The sequence below is a fragment of the Electrona antarctica genome, assembly GCF_951216825.1.
Source record: "Electrona antarctica genome assembly, chromosome: 9".
In the NCBI taxonomy this organism is placed as follows: Eukaryota; Metazoa; Chordata; class Actinopteri; order Myctophiformes; family Myctophidae; genus Electrona; species Electrona antarctica.
In genome coordinates, this window is record NC_136790.1 from 30,253,262 (window position 1) to 30,262,063 (window position 8,802).

An 8,802-nucleotide genomic window follows, 5' to 3' on the forward strand; every position below is an offset into this window, starting at 1 on the left:
ATGGCTGGTTTTGTGTTGCACATTTCCTTTGTTTGCATTCCCAAGTATATTACCTGAGCAAGTGGCCAAAGGGCCAGGATGAGCTGAGAAGTTAAACTCGATTTATACTTCGACACACGGCGGTGTCACACATCGAAAATAGCTGACCCACAAGCTCACGGCGCGTTGCAAGCGTGATGCGTTGTGAGCTTGTAGGTCCTTTTTTTTGACACAAGACATAATTTAGCATAATTTAGGTGTTAGAATGGAGGGAGAGCATCAGAGGGTGACTGAAAATATGGAGTCAGTGTTTATGCAGTGGTTGCAGTGATTGGACCCTGATGGGACCCCCCTTTTCTCTCTCTCTCTCTCTCTCTCTCTCTCTCTCTCTCTGAAGCTAAAAATAGACAGGACAGGAAGGTGCTTATGGGACCAAGGCGAAAGAAATGGGGGGACAAGAAGAGTAGTGACTGCAGTAATTGGCCAGTCAAACAGCTGGCGGGGGGGGGGGGGGGGGGACGCTGGACGCTGTGTGAGTGTGTGTGTGTGTGTAGTGTTGGTGTAACAGGGTTCCACACAATGCAGCTGTAGTCTGCCTTTCATATTCTATAACCCTCTCAAATTGTTACATTGCCCAACACACACGCACGCACGCACGCACGCACGCACGCACGCACGCACTCACGCACTCACGCACGCACGCACGCACGCACGCACGCACGCACGCACGCACGCACGCACGCACGCACGCACGCACGCACGCACGCACGCACGCACACACACACACACACACACACACACAGTCACACACACACACACACACACACACACACACACACAGCAGGAAGGAGAGTAATGGGTCTCTGACAGCCAGAGCCCTAAAGAATGAAAGAATGTGCAACATGAGGCAGAGTAACAGCTGCATAGAGAAAAATGAGGGCGGGAGAAAATAAGAGGTTGGGGGGGTGGCAGTTAAAACTTTGGACATAAATATATAGAGTCACACAAATGGGATGAACTTGAATAAGCACAACTGCAGTAGAAACCAGGGCAGGTCAGGTTGTGGCCTCCTGGTGGCGCTATAATAGGCCAATGTGAAAAGGGTGCCATTTGTTCTTATGCCTTTGGTGTCAATTGGATGATTTGAGGCATTTTGTAACAAAAATGACATAATCTGGAGGAGTAATAGCAGAAAATGTATTTTACAAAAGTCGGTCTCCTGGTGGCGTTATAACAGGCCGTTCTGGAAAAGTTGAGGCAGAGGTTCATCGTTGGCATCCAGGGAGTGTGTGTGCAAAGTTTGGCATGGATCGGGCCAATAGTGCCGGAGATTAGCTGGTAACGGACGGACGGACGGACACACACACACACACACACACACACACACACACACACACACACACACACACACACACACACACACACACACACACACACACACACACATTGACGGACACACACACGGACAGAGTGCAAAACATACTCTCTCCCCATGCCTTCGGCCTGGTGGAGACAATTATGGGAAACAGTCTAGGGAAGACTGCTGGAATACTAGTGTGGAGGGAGGGCGGACATTTTTGGTACAGGAACAATCGGTGCAATTTATCGACTTGTGTCAAACATTTGTCTAAATCAAGCCCAGAATTTCCTCGCTGGAAGCGAAAGCCCAGCAGATGTTTTATTCAGCTGTTGCAGAACCGATGTGTTGGGTGGAGGATTTTGCAGTGTGCACTCGATTAACTGGGCTCTCTTTTACGAAACAACCTTGGGAACTCAAACGGCTCAGAGTGAACTAACTCAACACAAGTTTGACAGAATACAGATCCCTGGATCGTGTGTGTGTGTGTGTGTGTGTGTGTGCGTGCGTGCGTGCGTGCGTGCGTGCGTGCGTGCGTGCGTGCGTGCGTGTGTGTGAGCATGAAGACTGGAAACAACATGAAGTCACCCTGGCAAGTGAGATACTGACTATGGGGTGACTGTGATTGGACTCTTACTGGAATGTGGAAAAACTGACACATTGTATGTTCATTCCATGCACATATAAAGTTATGCATGTGAACACCTCACACCACCCACTGAACATTTTATTTAATTTCACCAAAATGTATTGTGCATTCAGTACATGTATTTGCATCACAACACATGCAACGTGATGCAGAGCCGCTCTTCATGTCAGACATTTGGTGTAGAAGGAAACAAGAGCAGAGGGTTTAAGGAATTCATGTGTGTTACATTCACTGATTCACACATTCACAAACAGCACCGGTATCATCATGGCTCAGTATCATGGTCAGTAACAACATGTCAGTAACATGGTCAGTAACAACATGTCAGTAACATGGTCAGTAACAACATGTCAGTAACATGGTCAGTAACAACATGTCAGTAACATGGTCAGTAACAACATGTCAGTAACATGGTCAGTAACAACATGTCAGTAACATGGTCAGTAACAACATGTCAGTGACATGGTCAGTATAATATCAGTTTAAAACAGGTATGTTGTGCACATCCAGTCCCTCGCTGGTGCTGGACACATCTCGTTGGTCACATGTCGTGGCCAATGACCATGTAAGGGAGGTGTGTCACACTTCTGGTGAAATCCCCCCTTTCTACTCACATATACACCACAGTTGCCTGTGGTGAGAGGTGGAACTTCATCACAAACTTTTTTTGTGTGTGTGTGTGTGTGTGTGTGTGTGTGTGTGTGTGTGTGTGTGCGCGCGTGCGTGCGTGCGTGCGTGCGTGCGTGCGTGCGTGCGTGCGTGCGTGCGTGCGTGCGTGCGTGCGTGCGTGCGTATTTATGATCTAAGCTTGAGCGGGAGCAATATGTAACACCTGGCCTGGGTAACAGCGGAAGTGTAGTTCACGTCAACACACCACAACATACAGTACACACACACACACACACACACACACACACACACACACACACACACACACACACACACACACACACACACACACACACACACACACACACACACACACAGGCCACCTTATGTCAATGTGTTGTAGCATCGGTACCCAGGCTTTTATTATAAAATATGTTATTATAAAAGCCTGGGGAAACCCATTTGAAATTATACAACAGCCTATAATAAATCCATGACAATACCTCCTATACAATATATACCACAATACTACAAAATGGTACACTAACAATAACCGGATACAAGAAATTTTGCACACAAATACACAAAGTACATTTATATTATGGACGGGAACCAGAAAACAATAAATATATGGGCATATGCGAAGGCTAGTACACATCCGAACATGTGCAGGTGTTGGATTGTACATTTAAGATGATGATTTGAGATTTAATTTGTGATGAATGATGATCATCGTACAGTTTCCTCAGAGCTGTAATGTTAATGAAACAGGGGCGAAACAGGGCGAGAGAGAGCCTCTCGGTGAGCTTGTGTCCGTAGCGTAGGAGACAGGTTTTTACGGAGTGCTTGTTTTGCATCGCCAAGGCCCCCTGGCGGGTGGAGGCCCATTTCAATTGAGACAAATGAAACATTGTTAAGGCCGCCTGTGGTGCTGGGCAGGCAAAGGTTTAAAATTTATGACACTTGAAAGCATAAAAGCTAGCCTGTTCAACTTACCTGACTTATATTTGTGCAAAATTTGGATGCAACTATACTGCTGATCTGCCGCTGGAAGGCCAACACACAAACGATGTGTAAGATGTCTCCTCAGCCATGACATCTCTATCATCTACATCTAACTGTTACATGGCTGGGTTTTGTGCTTTTCAAAGCCCAGTATTAAAATGTAAACAATCATTGTAAATATATTTTATATACACCAGAAGAAATTGTAAAATGTCAACAATGCCACGTCTGACAGAGCTTGTCTGAACTGTTTGGAACCACTGAGAAATGTTGATCATTACCACAACATACATGTTAGTCTTTTCCAAACATAGCATTCCTATTTCCTACTCTTGGTATTTATCTTTCAATCATACTTCTTTCTACTACTCTACTACTATTAATCTTGCTAAGTATTTTGGTTTGACTGTCACACAGACACACAGGAAGGCTGTCACACACACACACACGCACGCACGCACGCACGCACGCACGCACGCACGCACGCACGCACGCACGCACGCACGCACGCACGCACGCACACACACACACACACACACACACACACACACACACACACACACACACACACACACACACACGTGCTGTATGTAGGCCAGGGAGACCACAGGGTCCTTCCAGGTGTCCCCGTGCCTCCAGCTGTGATCATCAAACAGCCCTGTGGTTCTTACACAGAAAGCACTCCCAGTCCCCCACCACAACGCAGCATGCTATAGCCATACAAACAGCATGATTCAGTCTCTTGGTTGTGCATGGTGTTGGTTGTGCATGGTGTTGCGCACAAGAAAAGCAGATCTGCTAGCTCACTATGTGTTGCGCGCCATGTGAGCTTTCATATCTGCTATTTTCAATGTGCTAAGAGTATAAAACAGGCCTTGGGCATATACTGCATGTCGCACGCATCATGATGTGCATATACACACAATTGCAGGATAAAATGATCATATGTACTAACTATGATAATGTCATGCATGCTTTGCTTATGCGTGCACATGATCATCATGCACGTTCATCATCATCATGCATCATCATGCATATGTAAACACAAACAATGACGCATACTGTACATATTTTTGTTGGCTGGGTTGTAGTATAACAATTCTAAACAAAACTTGATCACTGAGAATTTTGCAACATATTTTACGTGTGTGTGTGTGTGTGTGTGTGTGTGTGTGTGTGTGTGTGTGTGTGTGTGTGTGTGTGTGTGTGTGTGTGTGTGTGTGTGTGTGTGTGTGCACAGATAGATGCCCTTTTGCCCTCTGGACAGCAAAGTGCCCTTTTGAAAGTTTGTTACAGGGTACAGTATGTGGCCCATGGTGACATCGATCAATTCTGGATTAAAAGCTCCTAATAGGCTATATTATTTATGCCCCAAAATCTATAAATCTCACACGATTTGCTTGTGCGGTGCCTGGCAGTTCACCACATCGATCCACAGATCGATCAATCATCGATCGACAGATCGATCGATCATCAATCGACATCGATTGATCGACATCGACCATGACATTGACCATGACATCGACCATGACAGTTCATGACATCAATCAATTCTGGATTAAAACTGTTTAATATATTATTTATGCCCCAGAATCTATAAATCTCACACACTATTAAGGCGGTTCCACGTGCTGCACAAGGTGCCCTTTTTTCACTTGAGCACCTGCCGCTCAGAATGTTTGTGTGTGTGTGTACGCGTGCGCGTGTGTGTGTGTGTGTGTGTGTGTGTGTTGTATACAGTATGTACTCAATTTACAGATGTTCAGGAAACCGCAGAGCTGCTCAGTGCCCCAGTAAAGCTGACATTTCCAAGTATCTAGTCTACTCACCAGGTTCAATCAGCGCTTCACATGAATACAGTTACAGGGTACAGTATGTGGCCCATTGTGACGTCAATCAATTCTGGATTAAAAGCTATATTTATGCCCCAAAAGCAGATTTTAGCAGATTTATTTTATTACAAAAATGGTTACAAAGCTGATCTGTGATGTGACGTTATGAGCATGTGTAGCAGTGGCTCAGAGCCTCTGCCTGATGGCCTCAAAAGTCTAATATCTCCCCCAGTCCAGAGGGATATCCTTTTGGTCTAGTGGTTAAGATGTTGGACTTTCACGCGGGAGGCCCGAGTTCGAATCCTGGGCGTTACATTGATGCTGTGTCCCGGGTCGGTTTCCCCGTGGGCGGAGGTCATAAGGGAGGTGAGTGTAGCAGAGTGGCTCAGAGCCTTTGTCTGATGGCCTCTTAAGTCTGATATCCCTTTGGTCTAGTGGTTAAGATGTTGGACTTTCATGCGGGAGGCCCGAGTTCAAATCCCGGGTGTTACACATGTAGTTCTGTTAGAGAACTTATGCGGTGGTACTCAAAGTATATTTGCTTATTGCCTTCTTGAATGATTTTGCTGTTAACAATACAACAACTGATTGTGTCCACACAATTGTGTCCGATAGCTCTAGCTCAGTAGGTAGGGCTCTCGCCTTCGGGACACAAAGTCATGGGGTCAAATCTGAGTGCAGACAACTCAGTGTATGAGTCGTCAAGAATGCTGCCCACCACCCCCCACACACACACACACAATTCACAATTTCATGGTGTTTTTTCTTCCATGTTTCTATGGCTTTTATTGTGCATATTATTCTTATTGCTTATTGCCTTCCTGCTTGGTCCTGCCTTATCGCTGATTTTTTTCTAGTTTTATTTTATGTTGGCTTATGCCTATGCTTGACATTTGGATTTCTTACATTCTGAAATGTCTCCACCAGGCCGAAGCATGGGGAGAATATGTTTTGCACTCTCCGTCTGTTCGTCCGTGTGTCCGTCTGTGGACAGCTAATCTCTGGCACCGTTGGCTTGATTGCAGCCAAACTCTGCACACACACTCCCTGGATGCCAGAGCTGAACCTGAAGCTGGGCCCTCTTATCATCATACATCATCATGACGTAACATGTTGATTTGCTTAGACACATATGATAGACACATAGGCTATGACGTAAATTCTCGATTCATCATTGTCAATGTGAATTTAATTTGTGTAGGACAAAAATAGAGATTTGCTCAGACACATATGACGTAAATTCTCTATTCATTGTCAATGGGAATTGAATCTTTGTGTAGGACAAAAATACCGATTTGCTTAGACACATAGGCCTATGATGCAAATTCTACATTCATTGTCAAAGGGAATATAATCGGTATACTCTATAGTATATCGTCGAAAATCATGAAAAACAACAAACTATAGTATGTCGTCGATAACGATCAAAAATGACATAGCCTACTGTAGGTCGAAAAACGACATACCTTTTAATTAGAGAGATCGGAAAAGTATCGGTATCGGCCCTTATTTGTCATATCGGGTCATATCGGTAATATGACAGTCTAACCACCGATCTGACACAGGGGTAAGGGGTTGACACTATGGCAGGTAAATAAAATGTTGGGGCATATGGAGTTTGCTTTCGAGTTGCCATGAACTGCAAGTGCACATTTGATTGAGGAGTCTGCTATAATAGTAAGAGAAATCTATGCAAATCTGGGAACTAAATCGTTACCAAGAAATTTCTTCACCAATGTGTTTCTAAAGGTGTCTAATAACATGTACTAAAAGTTTGAAATTCAACTCCTCCAAATTTCATCATTCTTTAAGTAACATGTGACATATGAAACTAGGGTGTTTGCATGATTCTGAATCCATTCCAAGCATTAGTTTTGCACAAAAAACACTCCTTGGGAGGAAAACGGCCACACAAACGTGATGAGGTCAGCACATTTGGTCAAGTGGATATGGCCTAATTTAGCCCAAGGAGTGTTTTTTGTGCAAAACTAATGCTTGGAATGGATTCAGAATCATGCAATCACCCTAGTTTCATATGTCACATGCTACTTAAAGAATGATGAAATTTGGACTTTTTTGCCTTATATAGGATGTTATGGGCATATTGTGCATATTATGCTAATAACTCAATTTCCCACGGGAGTTGAATTTCAAACTTTTAGTACATGTTATTAGACACCTTTAGAAACACATTGGTGAAGAAATTTCTTGGTAACGATTTAGTTCCCAGATTTGTCAAATACCTGATAAAATGCCCTTACTATAAACACAACACAAGATATATAGCTAGATAGCTATAAACACAACACAAGATCACAACACTGGTATCGGCAGTGTTGGGAAAGTTCTTTTTTTTAAAGAACTAGTTCAGTTCACAGTTCAAATATTTAAAAATGAACTAGTTCAGTTCATAGTTCATAATTCAACATTCATGGTTCTATTTTAGTTATTTTTCGTTCTTTTTTTCCTTTTTTTCAAAATTATTGCCACAGAACATAGCCATAGAACCACAGACTTTATTCCTATTGGGAATGAAGTCCAAACTAAAAAAAGAAAAACCTTTGGGATTAATAAAGGGACAACTGTTACAATATCCCATTAACATTATCCAAATGAATTCCTTATTATATATATTTTTTACATTTTGGAAATAATAGCTTCTTTTGCAATGTGAAATGCCACCGAATTCTTAATCCTTTTCCTTGTCTTTATTATGGGCTAACTTGTGAAAGATGTATGCTTTTATTGTGAAGGCTCTTAGTTCTCAGTTCAGTTCTCACAGCCCATCTCTATAGCTGATCTACAAGCTCACAAGGCGCCGCGGACGCAATGCGTTGTGAGCTTGTAGATCAGCTATTTTCAGCATGGAACACGTATGACGAAGAATAGACCAGGCATCACTGCGCTTCACTGTCACTGTGGGAGGGAGGGAGATGTATTTTCTTGGCGGATGGATGCGATGGACACATATCTCCTGTCCTCGACGCAAAAATAAGCTATTGGAAGCTATTTTTCGTGGCACATTATGTTTAATCAAAAACAACAACAACAAGTTTACCTCCTCAGTGTTTGGGTCGGGAGTCGTGACAGCTGTCTGCGTGCATGACTGGATCATCATGCAGTAGATCGAGCGCTCCAGTGACGGCTGAGAAAGATTAGTTAATTTGTGTCGGATAAGGGCTTATTGGTGGGCTTTCCGCTAGATATTAAGGACTGTTTAGGGTGTGTTTTAGCAGAGGTTTCGCCTGGAAGGCTCTATGGAAACACTCGAAGTTGAACGTTAGAAAGTGACATTCACACACACCAGAAATGAACGCGTTCATAATGACGTTCATCAAGCAGAAATACAGTACATTCCGTTCACGTTCTCC